Source organism: Aquarana catesbeiana, linkage group LG10, assembly GCF_042186555.1.
Source record: "Aquarana catesbeiana isolate 2022-GZ linkage group LG10, ASM4218655v1, whole genome shotgun sequence".
Taxonomy (NCBI): Eukaryota; Metazoa; Chordata; class Amphibia; order Anura; family Ranidae; genus Aquarana; species Aquarana catesbeiana.
The window spans coordinates 117628815-117655788 of record NC_133333.1 but is presented as its reverse complement, the minus strand read 5'-3'; the positions used below and the strand labels follow the sequence as shown (position 1 = coordinate 117655788).

Here is a 26974-nt window from a genome sequence, read left to right as displayed (position 1 = left end):
AATAACGCATGTTTAGTATAACTTTGGTGCAATCCTTGCGTCAAGGTAAAAACTCCCCACTACTTATCCTACCACCCCCCAACACTTACCTGACTCCTCTCACTGCTCCAGCCCTGTCCTGATTGCAGCACCACTCTCCTCCTGGTCTCACAGTAGCCAGTGGGAGCAATTGGCTGCTGCTGCCAGTCAAATCTAGTGAGGAGGGAGCAGGGGTGGGGCTGAGCCATGCTGTGTGTGTGTCTATGGATGCACACAGCCCAGCTTGAGTGCATGTCCGCACCGTGCCCCCTCAGCGGGGGGCTTACTATGGGGGCACCCGTGGGAAAGGAGTGGACAGCGCTGGCGGGAGGAGACTTGGGCTGCTCTGTGCGATACTGTTGCACAGAGAAGGTAAGTATATCTTTTTTATTTTGTCAGAATAGGCGACCCATCAGAATGTATAACAAAAGTGACGTTCAGTCTCCGCCATCTTGCTACACCCCGCAATCCTCCATAGTATGGATACACTGAGAAGGGGGAAAGCGGACATCTTGTTACACCCACTGGAGTTTTGCATTTTACACTTATTTTTAACAGTAAACTGAGTTTATATAGTGAAATACAGTACTTAGAACTCCGTCTGACTGGTTAGATGTTGAATTTTAAAAGCAGCGGCAAGCGTGCTGATCTCACAGGTTTGCTAATCTAACAGAAGTTTGCTGTTTTTACAATTTAACATCTAAACATTCATACGGAGTTCTAAGTACTGTATTTACTATATAACCTCAGTTTACTGTTAAAAATAAGTGTAAAGTGCAAAACTCCAGTGGTTGTAACAAGATGTTCGCTTTCCCACTTCTCAGTGTATCCTTACTATGGAGGAGTGCGGGGTGTAGCAAGATGGCGGCGATGAAACGTCACTTCCGTAACACATTCTGACGGGTCGCCTAATCTGATGAAACACCGTACAGAGGAGATTCTGGAATGTCGCTATTTTCACAGACAGATGCAGCAAAGGAGACCACCTGGAAGTATTACACGTGACAAAAAACAAGCACTTCATTTATGTCATCCATCCATGTGCTCCGGAAAGAACAAACACAGAACACAATGCTGTATATATCTGAGCCACACCCCGCCGCTGATCACCATCCTCCTTCGGCCACTATACACCCCGCTATGATATTTTTCCTCTTTATCATTGTGTTCACCGACACGCCCACCATGTTGTAGACCAAAATAAACCACTCCCCCTTCTTCCTAGGTACTACGTATCCAGTGACGACACGACGTATTCAAATTAAGGGAATTCTGTTACCCATAATGCTTTTCACTCAAATAAATGCTTCACAAACCTTGTGTGGAAACAATATAAGGAGCGTATTACTTTTTATGAGTATTCTTTTAGTAAAAGCGAGCAAATAAAGCCTTTAGAGTAGTGACTGATATATGTACGTACTGAGGCGATTTTGTTTTTCTCTCTCCATAAGGTGTATGAAGGGGAAGTACAGGGGGGTTCCTGTCTGTAGCAATCGGAAGGTATGCCTTAAACTAATGAGTAAGGAAAATAACGAACCGGGGTGATGCCTGGTTCCTCACTACTTGTGAGAAGAATTTTTGAACGGGTCAAAGGTCTTCCCGTGGAGGATCTGCTTACTTTGCAGGACCTTCTGGTGCTGAGATCTGCCCGCCCCCTCATATAGTATAATAATAGATCAATGTTGTTCTTCTCTTTTCTGATCTCTGTTACATCTTATATACTTGTCAGTGTGGTGGATCTCGGGGTTCTGCATTTTCAATCTGACATAGGTGTGCGCAGTTCAAAGCCAGTGAGTTTACGGATAGGTACACACAGAGAGCCCGTGTGAATGAACACTTCATTTGTTGTACTATTTTGTCCATTTTTTTATTTGTTGCAATTTTTTCATTTATTTTCTTTTCCCACAATGCTTTTTAACAGGGGTCCGGCGCTAATGGTGATTAGGGTGTGCCCTGGCACATCTGGCACACCCTGTGCGCACGCCCATGCTATCTGATTAGTGTTTACTGTCTGCCCTGACACGTTACATGTCTTTGTTCTCAGGACACCCAGGCCTTTCAATTGGTGGTAAGTTTTCATACACAGACATTTGTTTACTTTCAATTTTTGGGCATGAATACAAAATAAACTAATATAATAAATAAACTATAAACCAGTTGCATTTTTTTGTGATTTTTTTTCCAAATACATTTATGTCACCTACTCATCTACTGCAAACTATCCTCCACAAAGTCTGCTGATATGAGGTCACCTCACTACCACTCTCCTGTCATGTCAATGGGAAAGCTCAAAAACATATCCAATAAAAAAAGTGTAATAATCACATTTCTTCATAAATGTAGGGCATTACGTATTCTTCTGCATGTTTTTGGTAAAAAAAAAAACTCCCAATAAGCGCATATTGATCAGTTTGTGTAAAAGTTATAGTGTCTACAAACTATGGGATATATACTGGATTTGTTTTGTATATACTACTAATGGTGGTGATCAGCAATTTACAACGGGACTATGATAAGGTGACAATCTGACACTAACTGGCACTGAGAGAGAACTAACTGCCACTGACATCACCAGTGACACTAATACAGTGATAATACTATACACTGTCACTGTACTAATGACAATGACTGGGAAGGAATTAACCCCTTGAAGCCAGCACCTTTAAGGGGGTTAGGATGCTGGGAGGCGGAGTGGGGCTTATGATCATGTGACTGTTGTAATAGGCTGTCACAGCAGTCACGTGATTGGAAAGCCCCCGATCGCTACGATTAGCTTTCTGTTATCCACCAGTAACTGTGCTAGGAGCACACTAATTCATGCAAATATGCAGCCGTTTGGCACTAAGGCCCACCCACCGAGAGGCCGCATATTTGCGTGCAGCCAGTGCCAATGGGCTAAATGTGTGCCTAACAATGTGTATTGTGTGCTGATTGTTACTAAAGATCTCTTTGTTTCTTCTCCCTGCGCAAGTGGTTAAAGAATATGTAAACCCAACATTTCATATTACTGGTATCTGTCTGTTGTACCATTTACTTGTATGAGAAAGTCTCCTGTTCTCTTTGTATTGCTTCCTGTGTGTGAAATCCCTGGTGTTCCTACCAATCCCTCTGCTTTCCTATTAAAAACTGACCACACTAAGCAGGAGAGCACACTGTGGTCAGTTCTCTCGATATGCTGGGAACTCAGGGTGCTCTCCTCCAATGATCAGACTTGTCCTGACACCCCCTCTCCCTGCATAGCCTTTCACTGGGAAGATCAGTGTGCCCCCCCAGTTCTTATGCATCTGAGAACTGAGGGATGTGATATAAAAAATGTATCTATACTGTGTAACCTCGGATTGCGAGTAACAAGCGTTCCGCAATACGAGCACTGTATTTTTAAAAATCGTAACTCGCTTGCGAGTGTTGTCTCACAAAATGAGCAGGATTCAGGCCAAAGCGTGTGCAGTACCGCATTTGGCCTGAGGTGGGGGGGTGCCGAAACCGAGCGGCGCCGACTGGTGCCTTTTCGGAAATGCAGGGAAAGGCCCAAGGACAGCTCGGCTGACATCGGCAAACCTCAGGAACGGAGTCTTTCAGAGGTTTGCCAAGGTCAGCTGAGGTGTACTCGGGCCTTTCCTTCCGTTTCCAAGGCTCTCCGCAGCCCCCCCACCTCGTAAATGTATTTTATTGGGATTTTATGTGATAGACCAACACAAAATGGCACATAATTGTGAAGTAGAAGGAGAATGATAAATGGTTTTCCAAATTTTTTACAAATAAATATCTGAAAAGTGTGGCGTGCATTTGTATTCAGCCCCCTTTACTCTGAAAATCTAGTGGAGCCAATTGCCTCCAGAAGACACCTATATAGTACATAGAGTCCATCTGTGTGTAATTTTATCTCGGTATAAATACAACTGTTCTGTTATGCCCTCAGAGGTTTGTTAGAGAACCTTAGTGAACAAACAGCGTTATGAAGGCCAAGGAACACACCAGACAGGTCAGGGATAAAGTTGTGGAGAAGATTAAAGCAGGGTTAGATTATAAAGCATGTCCCAAGCTTTGAACATCTCACAGTTCAATCCATCATCCAAAAATGGAAAGAGTATGGCACAACTGCAAACCTACCAAGACATGTCCATCCGCCTAAACTGACAGGCCGAGCAAGGAGAGCATTAATCAGAGAAGCAGCCAAGAGGCCCATGGTAACTCTGGAGGACCTGCAGAGATCCACAGCTCAGGAGAGAGAATCTGTCCACAGGAAAACTATTAGTCGTGCACTCCACAAATCTGGCCTTTATGGAAGAGTGGCAAGAAGAAAGCTATTGTTGAAAGAAAGTCATAAGAAGTCCTGTTTGCAGTTTGTGAGAAGCCATGTGGGGGACACAGCAAACATGTGGAAGAAGGTGCTCTGGTCAGATGAGACCAAAATTTAACCTTTTGACATAAAAGCAAAACGCTATGTGTGGCGGAAAAATAACACTGCACATCACCCTGAACACACCATCCCCACTGTGAAACATGGTGGTGGCACCATCATATTGTGGGGATGCTTTTCTTCAGCAGGGACAGGGAAACTGGTCAGAGTTGATGGGAAGATGGATGGAGCCAAATACAGGGAAATCTTAGAAGAAAATCTGTTAGAGTCTACAAAAGACTTGAGACTGGGGCAGAGGTTCACCTTCCAGCAGGACAATGACCCTAAATGTACTGCCAGAGCTACAATGGAATGGTTTAGATCAAAGCATATTCATGTGTTAGAATGGCCCAGTCAAAGTCCAGACCTAAATACAATTGAGAATCTGCGGCAAGACTTGAAAACTTCTGTTCACAGGTGCTCTCCAATCCATCCAATCTGACAGAGCTTGAGCTATTTTGCAAAGAAGAATGGGCAAAAATGTCACTCTCTAGATGTGTAAAGCTGGTAGAGATATACCCAATTAGACTTGCAGCTGTAATTGCAGAGAAAGGTGGTTCTACAAAGTATTGACTAAGGGGGGCTGAATACAAATGCACGCCATACTATTCACATATTTATTTATAAAAAAGAAAATGAACTATCTTAACTGCTTAGCGACCGCCCCGCACACATATACTGCGGCAGGGCGGCCTCTCTGTGCCAGATCACGTACCTAGTATCCAAGTCTTCCAAATCTGGAGCACATGCATGCACCGCTGGCGACCCACTCCAGCTGTGATTGGACACAGCGGGAGCCAATCATTGGGTCTGGCGATCATGCGTTTAAGTGCTGGTGATCGCCTGACATGCCACATTTGGCATGTCATTTTTTTTGAGGGAGGGAGCGAGTGCCCTGTTTTTACAGGCACCTAGATCCCACTTCCTCCCCTGGCACCACGGCGCCAGAAGGAAGATCACCTCTCCTCCCTCCCTGCAATCTTCTGGGACACGTCACAGGTCCTAGAAGATTGCCCGGCCATTCACAGCGCGCAGCGCAGCTCATGCATGTGCTGTGCATGCCCGGCCGTGAAGCCACAGCCGGGCGCCACCGTTAGAATGCCGGCGGAGAGGAGGGGACGAGGGGACCGTGGGACAGGTGAGTGTCCGATTAATAAAATTTTAGCTGCTGACTTTTAAATGGGTGGAACGCAGCTTTAATGACTTGGATATGATCTACAAATAGGAGTGGCACAAAATCCCTTCTGAGATGTGTGCAAACCTGGTGACCAACTACAAGAAATGTCTGACCTCTGTGATTGCCAACAAGGGCTTTGCCACAAAGTACTAAGTCATGTTTTGTGAAGGGGTCAAATACTTATTTCACTCAATAAAATGCAAATCAATTTATAACTTTTTTGAAATGCGTTTTTCTGGATATTTTTGTTTTTCTGTCTCTCACTGTTAAAATGAACTTACCATTAAAATTATAGACTGATCATTTCTTTGTCAGTGGGCAAATGTACACAATCAGCAGGGCATCAAAAACTTTTTTCCCTCACTGTATATATATCTATATATATATAGTATATATAGATATATCTATATACACACACACATACAAACACTACATGTTTATATATTGTTTAACTCTTTTTTTCATTTTTTTTTTCTTAAAGCGGAGTTCCACCCAAAAATGGAACTTCTGCTTTAAGTGAAGGTGACCCCCTGACAGGCCACTTTTGGCATGTCATTTTTTTGGAGGGGAGCGGAAACTCTTTTTTTAGAGGGATCCCACTCCCACTTCCTCATGGGGCACCGCGGAGCCGGAATCAAGTTCACCTCTCCCCCCTCCCTCTTGGCAATCATCTGGGACACGTCACAGGTCTCAGATGATTGCCCGGCCAGTCGCAGTGCGCCCACAATGACAATGACGGCGCCGCAGAGAGGAGTGGGGCTTCCTACTCCCGCATCGCTGGACCGTAGGACAGGTGAGTGTCCGATTAATAAAAGTCAGCAGCTACACTTTTTGTAGCTGCTGACTTTTATATGGGTGGAACTCCGCTTTAAGTAATTTTAGCAGCTTTTTGTTTTTAATTTTATTTTGTGGCTGATTTGAGGTCAGCAGCCACTTTTAGCAGCTTTCCCATCTACAGCAAGCTCTTTTTCTTCCCCCCAAAAAGAGGATTTTCATTCATTCTGGGGGTTTATTGGATATTAGTTTTGTTCATGGGGCTTTTTTTGTAAAGCGGAACTTCACTCTCTTAATTAACATTAACTATTTTTAGTTCTTATGCTGCTAGCATTAGTAAATGGATATGAAAGTATATCATATTTGCTTGTTTTCAAAATTTTTTTATATTTCTTCAGTTACTTCCTGGTTTCCATGCCTAGGCAAATGATGTCATACATCCCAGGAGTCTTCAGTAGGGGAGGAGGGTCTTTCTCAGCTAAGCACACACTCTCCTCTTGCATGCCTGATCTAAAGGCAGATGGATTCCAGTAAGTTGATGCTGCATGAATGATCTGCCCTTGCTCAAGATGACCACAGCCTGAAATGCTAGGGGGTGTTTTTCAAAGGGATTTCTCAACAAAGTAAAGCATGGCGACAGGGCTGTCTTTAATATTGATTGAACCCTGGGCAAACATTGCCTTTGGCTCCACCGGACTCAAAATCAGGTCAGACAACAATTGAGATTAGTTGCCAGAGGTTACAGCATATCATTACTGCTCATTGACTCGATGCTAGAGGTTACAGTATACATTACGACTCATTGATTAGTTGCTAGAGGTTACAGCACATCATTCTGCTAACTCATTGGTTGCTAGAGGTTACATGTTTACCGCTCACTGATTGATTGGTTGCTAGAGGTTACTGTGCATAATTACCATTTACTTATTGGTTGCTAGAGGTCGCTGCACATCAATACGGCTCACTGATTGGTTGCTGGAGGTTACAGCACATCATCTCCTGAGCTGTGTACGGAGTGCAGGATTGAGAGGTGAGCTGGGTACAGAGTGCAGGATTGAGGGGTGAGCTGTGTACGGAGTGCAGGATTGAGAGGTGAGCTGGGTACAGAGTGCAGGATTGAGGGGTGAGCTGTGTACGGAGTGCAGGATTGAGGGGTGAGCGGTGTACGGAGTTCAGGATTGAGAGGTGAGCTGGGTACAGAGTGCAGGATTGAGGGGTGAGCTGTGTACGAAGTGCAGGATTGAGGGGTGAGCTGTGTACGGAGTGCAGGATTGAGGGGTGTGCTATGGACAGAGTGCAGGATTTAGGGGTGAGCTGTGTTCAGAGTGCAGGATTGAGAGGTGAGCTGGGTACGGAGTGCAGGATTGAGGGGTGAGCTGTGTACGGAGTGCAGGATTGAGAGGTGAGCTGGGTACAGAGTGCAGGATTGAGGGGTGAGCTGTGTACGGAGTGCAGGATTGAGGGGTGAGCGGTGTACGGAGTGCAGGATTGAGGGGTGAGCTGTGTACGAAGTGCAGGATTGAGGGGTGAGCTGTGTACGGAGTGCAGGATTGAGGGGTGAGCTGTGTACGGAGTGCAGGACTGAGGGGTGAGCGGTGTACAGAGTGCAGGATTGAGAGGTGACCTGGGTACAGAGTGCAGGATTGAGGGGTGAGCTGTGTACGGAGTGCAGGACTGAGGGGTGAGCGGTGTACAGAGTGCAGGATTGAGAGGTGACCTGGGTACAGAGTGCAGGATTGAGGGGTGAGCTGTGTACGGAGTGCCGGATTGAGGGGTGAGCTGTGTACGAAGTGCAGGATTGAGAGGTGAGCTGGGTACAGAGTGCAGGATTGAGGGGTGAGCTGTGTACGGAGTGCAGGATTTAGGGGGGATCTGTGTATGGAGTGCAGGATTTAGGGGTGAGCTGTGTATGGAGTGCAGGATTTAGGGGGGATCTGTGTACGGATTTTCTTGTGTTTTTTTTTTAATACATTTACATAATTTGCACAGATCTGTATATTTACCACAAAATATAATCAGCAAAGTCTGATTTGATAGACTACAAGAAACGTGTGCACCCAAACCACCTCACATTATATCACTCACATTCATCCCCCATCCCCTATAGTATAATGTAAAATAAATAAAAATACAAGAATAGCGTGCACCTAAACCATCTTACGTGATATCACTCACATCAAATTCACTGCACCCCAACATAGTAAAAATAAACTTTAGGCTGACCATACATTATAGATTTATTTTCAGCTATGTAGCCTGGCTGATTGGCTACAAATTGAAAGTGTTTTTTTTTAGGTTTGACCTCTTATAATATGTTTTTTAGAAAATCTAAAGGAAAATTGTACGATAAGATTGTATAATGTATGACCAGATTTAGATATACATTGGTTAACAATACACCTGCGTGCACTTTGTGTCAGTTGTACATTTTGGCCTATTCTTCCTTCTTCCTATTGTCCTGCTGATGGCACAACATTAACAATGCAAATGACATACTGGGGACCATCACGTATTCCACTACAGCTATTCATCTGCAAACATCCTGTAGTAAAAATATTGTGCACATCACATTTTTTTAATTTTAGTTTTTTGGGAAAATATAAAGAAGTAAAAGAGTAATATTTGATACACATAGGTAAAGATAATTTTTATTTACATCTGTTTTTTCTCCCCATAAATTGAATTGAGGTGAAGCACAGGGGGGTCTGGTCAACACTTTCCTGACTGAATGCCTTAAACTAATAAGTAAGGAAAACAACAAACTGGGGTGATGCCGTGGCGCCTCATAGCCAATGAGGTTCAACTGAGGCATGATTATTGCTAATTGCTTCTCGGCCTTTTGGCTAAGATCAAGTGTAGTATCTGTTCTTATCAGTTTCCAGAGGAGGTGCTGTGTCACTCTCGTTGGGGAGGACCGGCAAATCCAATGGTGTCATAGTACCTGGAAAGGCGATACTCAGCAGGGACTACGCCGAGTTGCCCGACAGTATACTGGGGACCGGCCAATGGTTGAGTCTGAGCCGTCTGGAAGGGTGCTCCTGGTAGGGATGGGTGCTGCATTTTGGTCTGGCCGGAGGGTTGGGTCCCTGGCCTTCTGGCCTGGATTGTGGCAGCTCTAGCTACGGACAGTTATTCGGGAGAGAACGCTTACTACCCCTTTGAGGGGGGGGGGGAGTGGCTAGTACTTCCTGAATGTAATTAGGTAGGAGTGATGGGAGCGACGATGGAGCCTGATGGTAAAGGGCTCTCACCAAGCTTCTGGATCTCCACGCCTTTCTGCCTGTGGTGGGGGCTGCTGCGGGTCGGGGTTGAACTTGAAAGCCTATGGAGTAGTGCCCCTGGAGTGACAGGCCAGGGGTGCCATAGAATCACTGTGTGTGGCAGACACTTTGATTTTGGGCACCAAGGTCACTACACCATATAACACGCTTTTTAAGCACCTGCCTCTTGGGCCGGGCCTTTTGGCTAGGACCAGAGGAATTTTTTATTCCTGGCCGGAGGGCCTGGTCATTGTGTTACACAATGGCCACTTCTTTCACTCTCCTCTTCTCTATCCCTTCCCCCACTTTTTATTTATTTTGATTGAAACCCTATGTTTGTCACGTTTTGTCTTACACGTTTTTGCACGTTTGACTAGTAAGGATGCGGGTCCTCGGGCCAGCCCTGAACGTCTTGGGTGGGGGTGGACATGGCCTTTTGGCTTAGTTCGCTCTCTCTCATGGGGTCTCCCTTCGGGGGAGCCTCACCTAGTACTTGGGTGGGTCCTATTTTGGCAGGCCCTCCAGAGAACGGGGTCTGTCTGGTTTCGGCCGGATAGACCATTGTAAGTACCTTTGTCCCCGCAGGAGCCTAACGCCCCGGGGGATCAGGGAATTGGCACGTCTGTGTACCCATGGCACTTTTTTGTGAGCACTCTTTATGTGTGTGCACATTTTTTATGCACCGGGTGAAGTTTTTGGGGTGTGTTTTGCACGCCATAGGCTTTCAAATAAAAAAAAAAAAAAAAAAAAAAATGCCTGGTTTTCTCACTTAGTATGAGATAAATTTTTGAATGGGTACAGGTTTCCCCTTGGAGGATCTGCCTACTTTGTGGAATCTTCAGGTGATGAGATCTACCCATCTCCTAATAGGTTTAATAATAGATAAATATGAAATGTGTCTTTGTATACACGTTTTGTCACTGTGTGGTGAGTAGGGTGTGGGTTCTCGGGCCTACTCTGAAAGTCTTGGGAGGGGGTGGACATAGGCCTTTTGGCTTGGTTCGCCCTCTTCTTTGAGGGGTCTCTCTTCGGGAGAGCTCCACTGTACTTGGGTTGGTCTGCTTCGGCAGTCCTTCCAGTTGTGGGGGTCCGCCTGGTTTCGGCCAGATGGACCCTTTGTCTGAGTATCTCAGTCCCTGTCTGGAGCCTAACGCCCCGGGGGATCAGGGTAAGGTCCTTCCCTAGTGGAGGACTCTGTACACCCATTGCACGTTTTTGTGTTTCACTCTCTATGTGTGGGCACTTTTTTTTGGCACTGGGTGGAAGTTTTTGAGGTGTGTTTTGCACGCCACTGGCTTTTCGATAGAGTGAGAAAAAGAAGGAAAGATGCCTGGTTTTCTCACTTAGTATGAGATGAATTTTTGAATGGGTACAGATTTCCCCTTTGAGAATCCAGTTACTTTGCAGAATCTTCAGATGATGAGATCTGCCCATCTCCTAATGGATTCAATAATAGGAAAATATGAAATATTTAGTTTCTTAAAAGTTTTTTTTTTCTTTCTAAGTCCTATTTTTGGTAATATCTAAGCTCTGTACTTTATGTATTTGAGATATTTATTTTTATACTTTGGGGGCAGACAGACCTTTAATTTAGTGATAAATATAAATACATATATTTTAATTTCTTTGGGGATAAATAGTAACATACTAGAAAAAAAATGCATTTTCCTGTGATTTTTTTTTTCCAATATATTTACATAATTTGTACAGACCCATATATTTACCACTAAAGGCGGATCCCTGTTCTGATGGGACAATACTGAGATCTGCTGTTCGTAGCAATCAGGAATAGAGATCTTTGTGTTGTCCCAGTAAGCCCACCCCCTCTAAAGATAGAACACACCCAGGGAACACAGTTACATACTTACCAACTGTCCTGAATTTCCCGAGACATTCCCGGGATTTAGACCCTTTTCCCGGATTTCGCCATTCCCTGGAAATGTCCCGGGAAATTCTTATTTTCCCGATATTTTTTTTTTCCGACGCCGCCGCTAGAGATCTGTGACTGACGGAGACAATGTCTCCACTGGCCGCCATTTTCCCGAAGACCACAACAAACAATTACTGTTTAGTAATGGCCAGGGGGCTGCCAATAGAATTTGAGCTGTGGCACCGCCCACCTCCTGCCTCGCTGCCGTCTGTCTGTGACCTGATGTGGGAAGGGGCTACTGGCAGCCACCCGGCTATTCTGTCCCATTCTGTTTAGTAATGGCGGCAGAGAAAGTCTCCACTGCTGGGAATGCCTGATGTAAGGAAAGGGGGGGCTCCATGGGGGAATGCCTGGTGTAAGGAAGGACTCTGCTGGCAATGTCTGGTGTAAGGGAGGACTCTGCTGGCAATGTCTGATATAAAGGCGGACTCTGCTGGCAATGTCTGATGTAAAGGCGGACTCTATTGGCAATGTCTGATGTAAGGGGGGACTCCGCTGGCAATGTCTGATGTAAGGGAGGACTCTGCTGGCAATGTCTGATGTAAGGGAGGACTCTGCTGGCAATGTCTGATGTAAAGGAGGACACCGCTGGCAATGTCTGATGTAAGGGGGACTCCGCTGGCAATGCCTGATATAAAGGGGGACTCCGCTGGCAATGTCTGATGTAAGGGGGGACTCCGATGGCAATGTCTGATGTAAGGGAGGACTCTGCTAGCAATGTCTGATGTAAAGGAGGACTCCGTTGGCAATGTCTGATGTAAGGGGGGACTCCGCTGGCAATGCCTGATGTAAGGGGGACTCCGCTGGCAATGCCTGATGTAAGGGGGGACTCCGCTGGCAATGCCTGATGTAAGGGGGGACTCCGCTGGCAATGCCTGATATAAAGGGGGACTCCGCTGGCAATGTCTGATGTAAGGGGGGACTCTGCTGGCAATGCCTGATGTAAGGGGGGACTCCGCTGGCAATGCCTGATGTAAGGGGTGACTCTGCTGGCAATGTCTTCTGTAAGGGGGAATTCTGCTGGCAATGTCTTCTATAAGGCTGACTCTGCTGGCAATGCCTGATGTAAGGGAGGACTCCGCTGGCAATGTCTGATGTAAGGGTGGACTCTGCTGGCAATGCCTGATGTAAGGGGGACTCTGCTGGCAATGCCTGATGTAAGGGGGGACTTCGCTGGCAATGTCTGATGTAAGGGGGGACTCTGCTAGTAATGCCTGATGTAAGGGGGGACTTCGATGGCAATGCCTGATGAAAGAGGAACTCAGATGGCAATGCCTGATGTAAGGGGGACTTCGCTAGGAATGTCTGATGTAAGGGGGGACTCCGCTGGGAATGTCTGATGTAAGGGGGGACTCCGCTGGGAATGCCTGATGTACGGGGGACTCCGCTGGGAATGTCTGATGTAAGGGGGGACTCCGCTGGCAATGCCTGATGTAAAGGAGGACTCCACTGGCAATGTCTGATGTAAGGGGTGACTCTGCTGGCAATGCCTTATGTAAGGGACTCTGCTGGGGACACCTGATGGCATCTGGTGGCAGGCGACGTGGCAGGTGACTCGCTCAGGGCTTCAACTGATTCTGCATTATGGTGAGTTGAATCATTTAATTCTATATTACAATGTAATAATATAAATAATGCACTTCAATCATCCTGACATCATAACAACCATGGTGCCGGGATGATTGAAGCGATAACACCAGGTGTTTGGAGTATCTTTATCTGCTGATTGTTAAACTTTCTGGAATACACATATTTCTATTGTGGTGTAGGATCTGGGCCTGCTGTCCCTCCATCCCTCTTTCTTTCTCTCTTTTTCTTTTTTTCTTTCTTTGTTTGTTTGTTTCTTTCTTTCTTTCTCTCCCTCTTTCTTTCTTTCTTTCTCCATCCTTCATTCATCTCATACCACACCCCTTCCGAGCCACGCCCATTTAGGACACGCCCACTATTCCGATCAAACCACGACGATCTGCCGCCGCCGCGCGCAGAGCGCGCCACGTTTTTTTGTTTTGTATGCCCCACCTACAAACGAATTCCACAGCCCCTAATTATGGCAAGGCTCTGCCTACATGCAAAAAAGAGTCCCAAAATGTTTTTTTGCACTTTATATATTTGAGGTTTTGTAGTCTACCCCAACTTATTATATTTTGCAGGGCAGGCAGGGCTTTAATCTGGTAGTAAATATAGATACATATATTTTAATTTTCCCGGGAATAAATAGTAAAAAAATTAAAAAAAAATAATTTTCTTGTGTTTTTTTTTTTTTTTAGTACATTTACATAATTTGTACAGATCTGTATATTTACCACAAAATATAATCAGCAAAGTATGATTTGATAGACTACAAGAAAAGTGTGCACCCAAACCACCTCACATTATATCACTCTCATTCATCCCCCATCCCCTATAGTATAATTAAAAAAAAATAAAAATACAAGAATAGCGTACACCTAAACCATCTCACATGATATCACTCACATAAAATTCACTGCACCCCAACATAGTAAAAATAAACTTTAGGCTGACCATACATAAAAGATTTATTTTCAGCTATGTAGCCTGGCTGATTGGCTACAAATTGAAAGTGTTTTTAGGTAAATCTAAAGGAATATTGTACAATAAGATTGTATAATGTATGGCCAGATTTAGATCTACATTGGTTAACCTGCCTGTACTTTGTGTCAGTTGTACATTTTGGCCTATTCTTCCTTCTTCCTATTGTCCTGCTGATGGCACAACATTAACAATGCAAATTACATACTGAGGACCATCACGTATTCCACTACAGCTAATCATCTGCAAACATCCTGTAGTAAAAATATTGTACACATCACATTTTTTTTATTTTAGTTTTTTGGGAAAATGTAAAGAAGTAAAAGAGTAATATTTGATACACATAGGTAAAGATAATTTTTATTTACATCTGTTTTTTTCTCCCCATAATTTGGATTGAGGTGAAGCACAGGGGGGTCTGGTCAACACTTTCCTGACCGTATGCCTTAAACTAATGAGTAAGGAAAATAACAAACTGGGGTGATGCCTGGTTTTCTCACTTAGTATGAGATGAATTTTTGAATGGGTACAGGTTTCCCCTTGGAGGCTCTGCCTACTTTGTGGAATCTTCAGGTGATGAGATCTACCCATCTTCTAATAGGTTTAATAATAGATAAATATGAAATGTTTAGTTTCTTTAAAGTTTGTTTTTTCTTTCTAAGTTCTATTTTTGGTAATGTCTAAGCTCAGTACTTTATGTATTTGAGATATTTATTTTTATACTTTTGGGGGGCAGACAGACCTTTAATTGAGTAGTAAATATAAATACATATATTTTAATTTCTTTGGGGATAAATAGTAACATACTAGAAAAAAATGCATTTTCCTGTGATTTTTTTCCAATATATTTACATAATTTATACAGACCCGTATATTTACCACTAAAGGCGGATCCCTGTTCTGATGGGACAATACTGAGATCTGCTGTTCGTAGCAATCAGGAATAGAGATCTTTGGGTTGTCCCAGTAAGCCCACCCCCCCTAAAGTTAGAACACACCCAGGGAACACAGTTACATACTTACCAACTGTCCCGAATTTCCTGGGATTTAGACCCTTTTCCCGGATTTTGCCATTCCCAGGAAATGTCCCGGGAAATTCTTATTTTCCCGATATTTCTTTTTTTTTCTCCGACGCCTCCGCTAGAGGTCCGTGGCGGACGGAGACAATGTCTCCACCGGCCGCCATTTTCCCGAAGACCACAACAAACAATTACAGTTTAGTAATGGACGGGTGGCTGCCAATAGAATTTGAGCTGTGGCACCGCCCACCTCCCGCCCCGCTGCCGTCTGTCTGTGACCTGATGTAGGAAGGGGCTATTGGCAGCCACCCGGCTATTCTGTCCCATTCTGTTTAGTAATGGCGGCGGAGAGAGTCTCCACTGCTGGGAATGCCTGATGTAAGGAAAGGGGGGGGTCCATTGGGAATGCCTGGTGTAAGGGAGGACTCTGCTGGCAATGCCTGGTGTAAGGGAGGACTCCGTTGGCAATGTCTGATGTAAAGGCGGACTCCGCTGGCAATGTCTGATGTAAAGGCGGACTCCGCTGGCAATGTCTGATGTAAAGGCGGACTCCGCTGGCAATGTCTGATGTAAGGGGGGACTCCGCTGGCAATGTCTGATGTAAGGGAGGACTCCGCTGGCAATGTCTGATGTAAGGGAGGACTCTGCTAGCAATGTCTGATGTAAAGGAGGACTCCGCTGGTAATGTCTGATGTAAGGGGGGACTCCGCTGGTAATGTCTGATGTAAGGGGGGACTCCGCTGGCAATGCCTGATGTAAAGGGGGACTCCGCTGGCAATGCCTGATGTAAGGGAGGACTCTGCTAGCAATGTCTGATGTAAAGGAGGACTCCGCTGGCAATGTCTGATGTAAGGGAGGACTCCGCTGGCAATGTCTGATGTAAGGGAGGACTCTGCTAGCAATGTCTGATGTAAAGGAGGACTCCGCTGGCAATGTCTGATGTAAGACTGGACTCCACTGGGAATGCCTGATGTAAGGGGGGACTCTGCTGGCAATGCCTGATGTAAGGGGGGACTCCGATGGCAATGCCTGATGTAAGGAGGTTCTCCGCTGGCAATGCCTGATGTAAGGGGGACTTCGATGGCAATGCCTGATGTAAGGGGGGTCTCCGATGGCAATGCCTGATGTAAGGGGGACTCCGCTGGCAATGCCTGATGTAAGGGGTGACTCTGCTGGCAATGTCTTCTGTAAGGGGGAACTCTGCTGGCAATGCCTTCTCTAAGGGGGACTCCGCTGGCAATGCCTGATGTAAGGGGGGACTCTGCTGGCAATGCCTGATGTAAGGGTGACTCCGCTGGGAATATCTGATGTAAGGGGGGACTCTGCCGGGAATGTCTGATGTAAGGGGGGACTTCATTGGGAATGTCTGATGTAAGGGGGGACTCTGCTGGCAATGCCTGATGTAAGGGACTCTGCTGGGGACACCTGATGGCATCTGGTGGCAGGCGACGTGGCAGGTGATTTGCTCAGGGCTTCCACTGATTCTGCATTATGGTGAGTTGAATCATTTCATTCTATATTACAATGTAATAATATAAATAATGCACTTCAATCATCCTGACATCATAACAACCATGGTGCCGGGATGATTGAAGCGCTAACACCAGGTGTTTGGAGTATCTTTATCTGCTGATTGTTAAACTTTCTGGAATACACATATTTCTATTGTGGTATAGGATCTGGGCCTGCTGTCCCTCCATCCCTCTTTCTTTCTCTTTTTTTCTTTTTTTTTTTCTTTTTCTTTCTTTGTTTCTTTCTTTGTTTCTTTCTTTATTTGTTTGTTTGTTTCTTTTTTTTTCTTTCTTTCTTTCTCTCTCTCTTTCTTTCTCTCCCTCTTTCTTTCTTTCTTCGTCCCTCATTCATATAATACCACACCCCTTCCGAGCCACGCCCATTTAGGACACGCCCACTATTCTGATCAAATCACGCCGATATTCCGCCGCGGCGCGCAGAGCGCGCCACATTTTTCTGTTTCGTATGCCCCGCCTACAAACGAATTCCATGGCCCCTAATTATAGCAAGGCTCTGCCTACATGCAAAAAAGAGTCCCGAATTTTTTTTTTTTGCACTTTATATATTTGAGGTTTTGTAGTCTACCCCAACTTATTATACTTTGTAGGGCAGGCAGGGCTTTAATCTGGTGGTAAACATAGATACATATATTTTAATTTTCCTGGGAATAAATAGTAAAAAATTTGAAAAAAAAATAATTTTCTTGTGTTTTTTTTTTTTAGTACATTTACATAATTTGCACAGATCTGTATATTTACCACAAAATCTAATCAGCAAAGTATGATTTGATAGACTACAAGAAAAGTGTGCACCCAGACCACCTCACATTATATCACTCACATTCATCCCCCATCCCCTATAGTATATTTAAAAAAAAATAAAAAAACAAGAATAGCGTGCACCTAAACCATCTCACATGATATCACTCACATAAAATTCACTGCACCCCAACATAGTAAAAATGAACTTTAGGCTGACCATACATTATAGATTTATTTTCAGCTATGTAGCCTGGCTGATTGGCTACAAATTGAAAGAGTTTTTTTACGTTTGACCTCATATTATATGTTTTTTGGTAAATCTAAAGGAAAATTGTACGATAAGATTGTATACTGTATGACCAGATTTAGATATACATTGGTTAACAATACACCTGCGTGCACTTTGTGTCAGTTGTACATTTTGGCCTATTCTTCCTTCTTCCTATTGTCCTGCTGATGGCACAACATTAACAATGCAAATGACATACTGGGGACCATCACATATTCCACTACAGCTAATCATCTGCAAACATCCTGTAGTAAAAATATTGTGCACATCACATTTTTTTTATTTTAGTTTATTGGGAAAATATAAAGAAGTAAAAGAGTAATATTTGATACACATAGGTAAAGATAATTTTTATTTACATCTGTTTTTTCTCCCCATAACTTGGATTGAGGTGAAGCACAGGGGGGTCTGGTCAACACTTTCCTGACTGAATGCCTTAAACTAATAAGTAAGGAAAGCAACAAACTGGGGTGATGCCGTGGCGCCTCATAGCCAATGAGGTTCAACTGAGGCGTGATTATTGCTAATTGCTTCTCGGCCTTTTGGCGAAGATCAAGTGTAGTATCTGTTCTTATCAGTTTCCAGGAGGTGGCGCTTGCTTCTGTCCCTGATCTATGGCGAGATAGAGATGGGATTGCGGTTGCTATGCAAAACCTGCTGGAGTGAAGGTAACCCGGAGCGGTTTGTAGCCGAAAGGGAAGCCTTCTGATGGGGACGGAGAACCATTCGGTCTTGGCGGAGGGTCGGGATCCTGGCCTTCTGGCCTGGATTGGGGCAGCTCTAGCTCTGGACAGTTATTTGGGAGAGAACGCTGGCTCCCCTTGCTCCCACCGGGGGAGCGGCCAGTATTTCCCAAATGTAATTAGGTAGGAGGGACGGAACGACGGTGAAGCCTGATGGCAAGGGCTCTCTCCAAGCTTCCAGAACTCCATACCTTTCTGCCTGGGGTGGGGGCTGCTGTGGTCTGGGCTGTGGGTCAGGGCTTTTTCGAAAAGCCAGTGGTGAATGTGCCCCTGAAGTGGCAGTTCAGGGGTGCCGTATAGTCACGGTGTGAAAGCACTTGATTTTATGGCACCATGGTCACTTCACCACAACACATGTTTTTCGCACCTGCCTCTTGGGCCGGGCCTTTTGGCCAGGACCAGGGGAAATTTTTATGCCTGGCCGGAGGGCCGGCCATTGTATAGCACAATGACCACTTTCACTCTCCCATCTCACTATCTTCCCCACTCTTTCTTTTACCCCTGTTTGTCACCTTTTTGTCTTTTTTTGGTTGTCTTTGTATACACGTTTTGTCACTGTGTGGCGAGTAGGGTGTGGGTCCTCGGGCCTACTCTGAAAGTCTTGGGAGGGGGTGGACATAGGCCTTTTGGCTTGGTTCGCCCTCTCCTTTGAGGGGTCTCCCTTCGGGGGAGCCCCACTGTACTTGGGTCGGTCTGCTTCGGCAGACCTTCCAGTTGTGGGGGTCCACCTGGTTTCGGCCAGATGGACCCTTTGTCTGAGTACCTCAGTCCCTGTCTGGAGCCTAACGCCCCGGGGGATCAGGGTAAGGTCCTTCCCTAGTGGAGGACTCTGTACACCCGTTGCACTTTTTTGTGTTTCACTCTCTATGTGTGGGCACTTTTTTTTGGCACCGGGTGGAAGTTTTTGAGGTGTGTTTTGCACGCCACTGGCTTTTCAAAAAAAGAAAAAAAAAAAGGAACGATGTCGGTTTGCACTTCATTCAGAAGCAGTTGATTGAAGACTTTTTTGGGATGCCGAAAGAAGCTATTTTTTGCATGCAGTGTTTTCCTACCACTGGAATGTATGACGTTACATTCTGGAAAAAGGAAGATCTGCAGACAGTTTTGCTACGGAAGAGCGAGAAAGAAGGCGACGAGATGCTGGAGGGGATCGTGTTCCTGTCGAGTGAGACGAAAGTGCGGGTCCCCATCACTGTGCATATGTACAATCCTTTTGTACAGGATGGGGAAATCGCTGCCTTTTTGTTCCGGTACTGCGAGTCAGTTTCAGCAGGCGTGAAGCTGACGAATGTGCTAGGTACCTTCAACGGGCAGCGTAAATTTTGGGTAACCTTTAGGGCGGATCCAGAGGGCATCGGTGGCATCAGGCACCCCCCTCAGTCCTTTTCCATTGGGAGGAATCGTGGCTACCTGTGGTACCCTGGTCAGCCCCTCTTTTGCAGGCAGTGTTTTGCTTTCGGGCACACCAAAGACCAGTGCGAGGCCGGGTTGACATGCCGCAATTGCTTCAAGCAGGGTCACGGAGCCGGTCAGTGTCCGGAGAAGAAGAGCTGCCACATCTGCGGTAGTAGGACGCACCTTGCGAGACAGTGCCCGAAGGTTAACAGGTCTGAGCCCACTCCAGAAGCTGTGGCGGTTAAAGCTGTGGAGGCGGGGGGCAAGCAGGTGTTGTCCTACGCGGATGTGGCTAGACTGGGATCCATTCCTACCACCGTGGTGAACTCTGAGCAGACCATAGTGCTACCCGAGGAAGTGGTGGTGCGGGCTGATGTCTGCCTGCCTATGGAGGGTGAGCCAGGTCCCTCCCCTGTTGACGCCGTAAGGGAGGAGGGGGCCTCTCCTGCACCTGAGGAGAGTGTCCCTGGGCACCTCCTGGCCAAGGGGGAGTCGGAGGGGAGCGGTGAGGAATCGGAGGACTCAGAGGAGGAGGAGGAGATGGAGGTGGGACAGCTGTCCCTGAAAAGAAAGATAGCTGAGTCCTCCCAGGTCATAGGCTCCTTCCCGGACTCTCCGGGCCCTGAAGCATCGGATGTGGTGATCGACTCGGACTCCTCGCAGGCACCATCCTATGTAAGCACTGGTCAGGTGTCCGAGCTGCAGGAGGTGATAGGGTACTGCAGGTTGCCAAAGGGGAAGGCAAAGAAAAAATCTGGCGGGGTGAGCCTTGGGACAGGGGTGGGACCGAGGACTAGGGCCAGGGATAAAGGTGGGAAAAAGAAAAAGTCGTGACAGGAACATGATCCCTTCCTAATCTTCTATGGCCTTACGGGTATCTTCCCTCAATTGCAGAAGCATTGGGATGGCATCTAGACGGGCAGCAATTTTTAAAATCTTGTCTGGCTATGCTAATGATGTTTTTTGCTTACAGGACTGCAACATGAGGGAGGAACCACATACTGCAAGATGGACCCAGGGGGATGCAGTATGGTCATTGGGTCGGAATAGGAATAGTGGTGTGGGGATTCTTATTAAAAATAAAAAAATTAAGATTTTAAGGAAGGTGGAGGTGGAGGTGGGACGATGTTTGTTTGTTATTTTGGAGTATGGGGGTGTTTGTTTTAAATTATTTTGTGTATATGCACCGGTTGATAAAAAGGGGAGGTTGGAATTGTTTGAAAAAATGAAGTTTTTTTGGGGGGGGAGGGATCCTATTATTGTGTTGGGGGATTTTAATTGTATTTTGCGTAATGGGGATAGATGTGGGGAGGGAGGTGGTGGTGGGGATGTTGATAAGTCTGGGAAAGAGTTGGGTGAGATTTTGCGGTTGTTTGGGTTAAGGGATGTGGGTGAAGGTGGTGGTTTTTCTTATTTTAGCGATAAGGGTAATGTGAAATCAAGAATTGATTTTTGTTTTATTTCCAAAAATTTGCAGCCGGAATCCTTTATGATTCAGCGGGAGCCTTTCTCGGACCATGGTCGGATCGAGTGTGTTGTGAGTATGGAATCGGAGGTAACGTATGGTAAAGGTGTGTGGAAGTTGAATGTGGAGTTATTGGAAGACGAGGGTGTGAAAAGAGAGTATGGTGAGTTTTTTGGGAAACTTAAAAAAAGGAGGAATGATTTTTTAAGTGTTATCAAGTGGTGGGAGTGGGTGAAAGGTCAGACTAAGAGGTTTTTTGTAAGAAAGGGTTGTGAGATTGCGAAAAAGGAACGTGAGGCGTATGAATTGTGGCTGAAAAGATTGGAATATTTGGAAGAACTAAGGGAATGGGGAGAGAATGTGGGGTGTGAATTAGTGGAAGCAAGGGGAAAATTGAGAGTCTTTATGGAGCGGAGGGGGAGAGAGATTATATCGCAAGCAAGGATGGTGGTGAAAGAGAAGGATGAGAAGTATACGCGGTTTTTCTTTAAAAAGGTGTATGGTGGGAAGACGGATTTGTCAAGTGTGTTGGATGAGAATGGACAGGTGGTAAGTGGGAAAAAGAGGTTGGGAGATGAAATCTGGAAATTTTATTCCGATTTGTATATGGAAAAGAAGAGGGATGAGAGGGTTGAGAAGGAAGTGTTGGAGCAGGTGGAGATGTGTCTGGATATGGAGGATAAGAGTATGTTAGGGGAGAAAGTGAGTAAAGGTGAAGTTGATGAATGTCTGGGGAGTATGAAAAAAGGTAAGACGCCTGGGAGTGATGGTTTGCCAGTTGAGTTTTATTGTGCGTTTTGGGAAGTGATTGGTGACTGTGTGTATGAGATGGTGATGAAAGTTTTGGAGGAGGGGAGGATGCCTGAATCTATGTCAAAAAGTGTGATTGTTTTGCTGTATAAAAAAGGTGACAAGCAAGAGTTGAAAAATTGGAGGCCTATATCATTGTTGAATGTAGATTATAAGGTGGTGGCGAAGGTATTAGCAAATAGGTTGCGTGCAGTGGTGGAAAAATTGGTGGGGGAGGAGCAAGCGTGTGCGGTGCCTGGGAGGTCTATTGCAGAAAGTTTGGTGAGCTTGAGGGATGTGTTATGGTTCTGTAAGGAGAGGAAGCAGGAAGTGGCGGTGTTGGCTGTGGATTTTGAAAAGGCGTATGATAGAGTGTCGCATGATTTTATGTTTAAAGTATTAAGGAGAATGGGGTTACCTGAGGTGTTGATTGGGTGGATTAAGTGTTTGTACAGAGGTATGGTAAGTAAGGTGTTGGTGAATGGATGGATGACGAATGATATAAGCATTAGGTCGGGTGTGAGGCAGGGTTGCCCGTTATCACCCGTGTTGTTTATTTGTGTGATTGAACCTTTGTTGAGGATGTTGATGAAAGATAAGTGTGTGAGAGGGGTGGAAATACCAGGGAGTGGTGGTAGGGTTTTGAAAGTAATAGGATATATGGATGATGTTACAGTGATTTGTAGAGATATGGCAGGACTGAAAAGAGTGAAATTGTTGATTGAGATTTTTTGTATGGCAAGTGGTTTCAGTGTGAATATAGGGAAAAGTGAGTGTAAATTGTTTGGTGTATGGAGGGGGATTGAACAGTGTGGTTGGAAGTTTTGTGAGGGAGGAGTGAGGATTTTAGGTGTCAAGTTTGATTCTGATTTGTATGGGAGAGAGAGTTGGCAGGATGCTTTGGTGAAAGTTAAAAAGAAAATTGACTTTTGGTCTTTAAGGACTTTATCGTTGGAAGGGAAGGTGTTGATTGTGAAGGCTGTTGTGATTCCGATTCTGTTATTTTTATACTACGTGTTTCCGGCTCCAGGTAGAGTGATGAAACAAATTGTGAGAGTGTGTTTTTCCTTTTTTTGGTCGTCTAAGATGGAGAAGTTGAAAAGAGAGAAAGTGATGAAAGGAGTAATGAATGGCGGGAAAGGTATGGTGAGTATTGAGAAATTTCTGGTGGTGAAGTATGTAAGTATGTGTGTGAGATTAAGTGAGAAAGAGAATGTTGCAGGGTGTATGGTAAAATATGCATGTGGGAGTGTGTTACGGAAATATAAGTTGTGTGAAGTTGATTTGAGGAAACCTGTATGTTTTATTGCACCTTGGTTTTATGTGAGGATTGAAAGGTGTATGAGGAGGTATGGGTTGCAGGATGTGACACGAGATAAATGGTGTGAGAGTAAAAAGGTTATGCAGATACTGAATGAAAGGGAAGAGATGGAAGGAATAGGTGGTTTAAGAGTAGCCGAATGTAAGAAAGTCTGGAGGAATGTGTGCTGTAAGGGAGTGGATAATAGACAGAAGGATATTGCATGGATGGGGGTGCATGGGTGTTTGCCTACAAGAGAGTTTCAGAGAAGGAGAAGGTTTGTGGACAGTGAGGTGTGTCCAAGGCTGGGGTGTGGGGGGATTGAAAGGGTGGTACATGTGTTCTGGGAATGTCGCTATGCGAAGAAAATATGGAAAAGGATGGAAAAGATGATTGAGGGGTTGACTGGTGTGAATAGGGTAACGTATGAGATGGTATTATATGGTTTGTGTGATCTGGGGAAGAATGAGGAGAGGCTGTTATGGATTGTTGTGAGTTGTATTAAAGAGTGTTTGTGGGATGTTCGGAATATTTTGATTTTCAAGCAGGAAGTAGTTAAAGTGAAAGAATGCGTGGCCATGGTCCGAGGAAAGATTTATAATTACGCATATTATGATTATAAAAAGTTAGGGGAGAAGGATGCAAGGAAATTATGGAAATTGGAGGAGTGGAAACAATGGTGTATATAATGTAAATATGTGAATTATGTTATTGATGTTTTGAACGATTAACCTTTTATTTTTTGTTTTTCAGGGTGAGCACAGATGGTGATAAAGGGACAGTGTGGAGAAAGAATTTAGGAGTGTTTTTTGTTTGTGTAGGGATAGGGTGGAGGGATAGTATATAATAGGGATAGTTTGTCATTTTTCGCTATGAGGGATGGGAGTGGGTTGTTTTGTTATTATTCTTGTTATCTTTATTGTTATTTTGGAATTTTCATGATATTTTTATTGTTGATGTGAGATGTCTATTTTCTTTACTGTTGTTATGTATAATTTTGGTTTTTGTGGGTGGGTTTGGGAGGGAAGTGGGTGGGTTTTGGGAGGGAGGTGGGAGGGTTATGTAAATATTGTAAATACTTGTCTGATAATGTACCTCAATGTTTATTTTATTTTTGATTTATGTTATCATTGTATTTTACTTGTGAAATTTTAAATAAAAGAATTAAAAAAAAAAATCTGTTCTTATCAGTTTCCGGGAGGTGGCGCTTGCTTCCGTCCCTGATCTATGGCGAAATAGAGACGGGATTGCGGTTGCTATGCAAAGCCTGCTGGAGTGAAGGTGACCTGGAGCGGTTTGTAGCCGAAAGGGAAGCCTTCTGATAGGGATGGAGAACCATGGGGTCTGAACCGGAGGGTCAGGACCCTGGCCTTCTGGCCTGGATTGGGGAGGATCTTGCTCCGGACAGTTATTCGGGAGAGAATGCATACTTCCCTCTTACAGGGGGAGGGGAGTGGTTAGTACTTCCTGAATGTAATTAGGAGGGAGTGATGGGAGCGACGGCAGTGCCTTGTAAAGGACTCTTTCCGGCTTCCTGATCTCCATATCCTTTCTGCCTGTGGTGGGGTCTGTTGTGGTCTGGGCTGGGGGGGGGTGTCAGGGCTTTTTCGAAAAGCCAGTGGTGAATGTGCTCCTGAAGTGGCAGTTCAGGGGTGCTGTATAGTCACGGTGTGTAAGCACTTGATTTTATGGCACCATGGTCACTTCACCACAACACACGTTTTTCGCACCTGCCTCTTGGGCCGGGCCTTTTGGCCAGGACCAGGGGAAATTTTTATGTCTGGCCGGAGGGCCGGCCATTGTTTAGCACAATGGCCACTTTCACTCTCCCATCTCACTATCTTCCCCACTATTTCTTTTACCCCTGTTTGTCACTTTTTTGTCTTTTTTTGGTTGTCTTTGTATACACGTTTTGTCACTGTGTGGTGAGTAGGGTGTGGGTCCTCGGGCCTACTCTGAAAGTCTTGGGAGGGGGTGGACATAGGCCTTTTGGCTTGGTTCGCCCTCTCCTTTGAGGGGTCTCTCTTCGGGAGAGCTCCACTGTACTTGGGTTGGTCTGCTTCGGCAGTCCTTCCAGTTGTGGGGGTCCGCCTGGTTTCGGCCAGATGGACCCTTTGTCTGAGTACCTCAGTCCCTGTCTGGAGCCTAACGCCCCGGGGGATCAGGGTAAGGTCCTTCCCTAGTGGAGGACTCTGTACACCCGTTGCACATTTTTGTGTTTCACTCTCTATGTGTGGGCACTTTTTTTTGGCACTGGGTGGAAGTTTTTGAGGTGTGTTTTGCACGCCACTGGCTTTTCGATAGAGTGAAAAAAAAAAAAAAAAAAAAAAGATGCCTGGTTTTCTCACTTAGTATGAGATGAATTTTTGAATGGGTACAGGTTTTCCCTTGGATAATCCAGTTACTTTGCAGAATTTTCAGATGATGAGATCTGCCCAACTCATAATAGAAAAATATGAAATGTTTAGTTTCTTAAAAGTTTGTTTTTTCTTTCTAAGTCTTATTTTTGGTAATATCTAAGCTCTGTACTTTATGTATTTGAGATATTTATTTTTATACTTTGGGGGGCAGACAGACCTTTAATTTAGTAGTAAATATAAATACATATATTTTAATTTCTTTGGGGATAAATAGTAATGCATTTTCCTGTGATTTTTTTCCAATATATTTACATAATTTATACAGACCCGTATATTTACCACTAAAGGCGGATCCCTGTTCTGATGGGACAATACTGAGATCTGCTGTTCGTAGCAATCAGGAATAGAGATCTTTGGGTTGTCCCAGTAAGCCCACCCCCCCTAAAGTTAGAACACACCCAGGGAACACAGTTACATACTTACCAACTGTCCCGAATTTCCCGGGACATTCCCGGGATTTAGACCCTTTTCCCGGATTTTGCCATTCCCAGGAAATGTCCCGGGAAATTCTTATTTTCCCGATATTTCTTTTTTTTTTCTCCTACGCCTCCGCTAGAGGTCCGTGGCGGACGGAGACAATGTCTCCACCGGCCGCCATTTTCCCAAAGACCACAACAAACAATTACAGTTTAGTAATGGACGGGTGGCTGCCAATAGAATTTGAGCTGTGGCACCGCCCACCTCCCGCCCCGCTGCCGTCTGTCTGTGACCTGATGTAGGAAGGGGCTATTGGCAGCCACCCGGCTATTCTGTCCCATTCTGTTTAGTAATGGTGGTGGAGAGAGTCTCCACTGCTGGGAATGCCTGATGTAAGGAAAGGGTGGGGGCTCCATTGGGAATGCCTGGTGTAAGGGAGGACTCTGCTGGCAATGCCTGGTGTAAGGGAGGACTCTGCTGGCAATGTCTGATGTAAAGGCGGACTCTGCTGGCAATGTCTGATGTAAAGGCGGACTCTGCTGGCAATGTCTGATGTAAAGGCGGACTCTGCTGGCAATGTCTGATGTAAAGGCGGACTCTGCTGGCAATGTCTGATGTAAGGGGGGACTCCGCTGGCAATGTCTGATGTAAGGGAGGACTCCGCTGGCAATGTCTGATGTAAGGGAGGACTCCGCTAGCAATGTCTGATGTAAAGGAGGACTCCGCTGGTAATGTCTGATGTAAGGGGGGACTCCG

At 45.2% G+C, this 26974-nt stretch overlaps 1 protein-coding gene, 3 non-coding genes and 2 pseudogenes across 6 annotated transcripts in view; 5 read left to right on the top strand and 1 right to left on the bottom strand.

The window, feature by feature from the left end:
• MFRP (membrane frizzled-related protein) overlaps positions 1-26974 on the bottom strand; it is a 190296-nt gene that overhangs the window by 49903 nt on the left and 113419 nt on the right. The gene's annotated exons all lie outside the window — the stretch shown is intronic.
• LOC141111533 (U12 minor spliceosomal RNA) lies at positions 1521-1669 on the top strand. The gene has a single exon (XR_012236430.1). It is a non-coding gene; the product is annotated as a U12 minor spliceosomal RNA (small nuclear RNA).
• Positions 9192-9296, top strand: LOC141111591 (U2 spliceosomal RNA; annotated as a pseudogene).
• On the top strand, positions 10347-10487 carry LOC141111539 (U12 minor spliceosomal RNA). Its single transcript, XR_012236435.1, has one exon. It is a non-coding gene; the product is annotated as a U12 minor spliceosomal RNA (small nuclear RNA).
• On the top strand, positions 14550-14698 carry LOC141111536 (U12 minor spliceosomal RNA). The gene has a single exon (XR_012236432.1). It is a non-coding gene; the product is annotated as a U12 minor spliceosomal RNA (small nuclear RNA).
• LOC141111504 (U2 spliceosomal RNA) lies at positions 18216-18348 on the top strand (annotated as a pseudogene).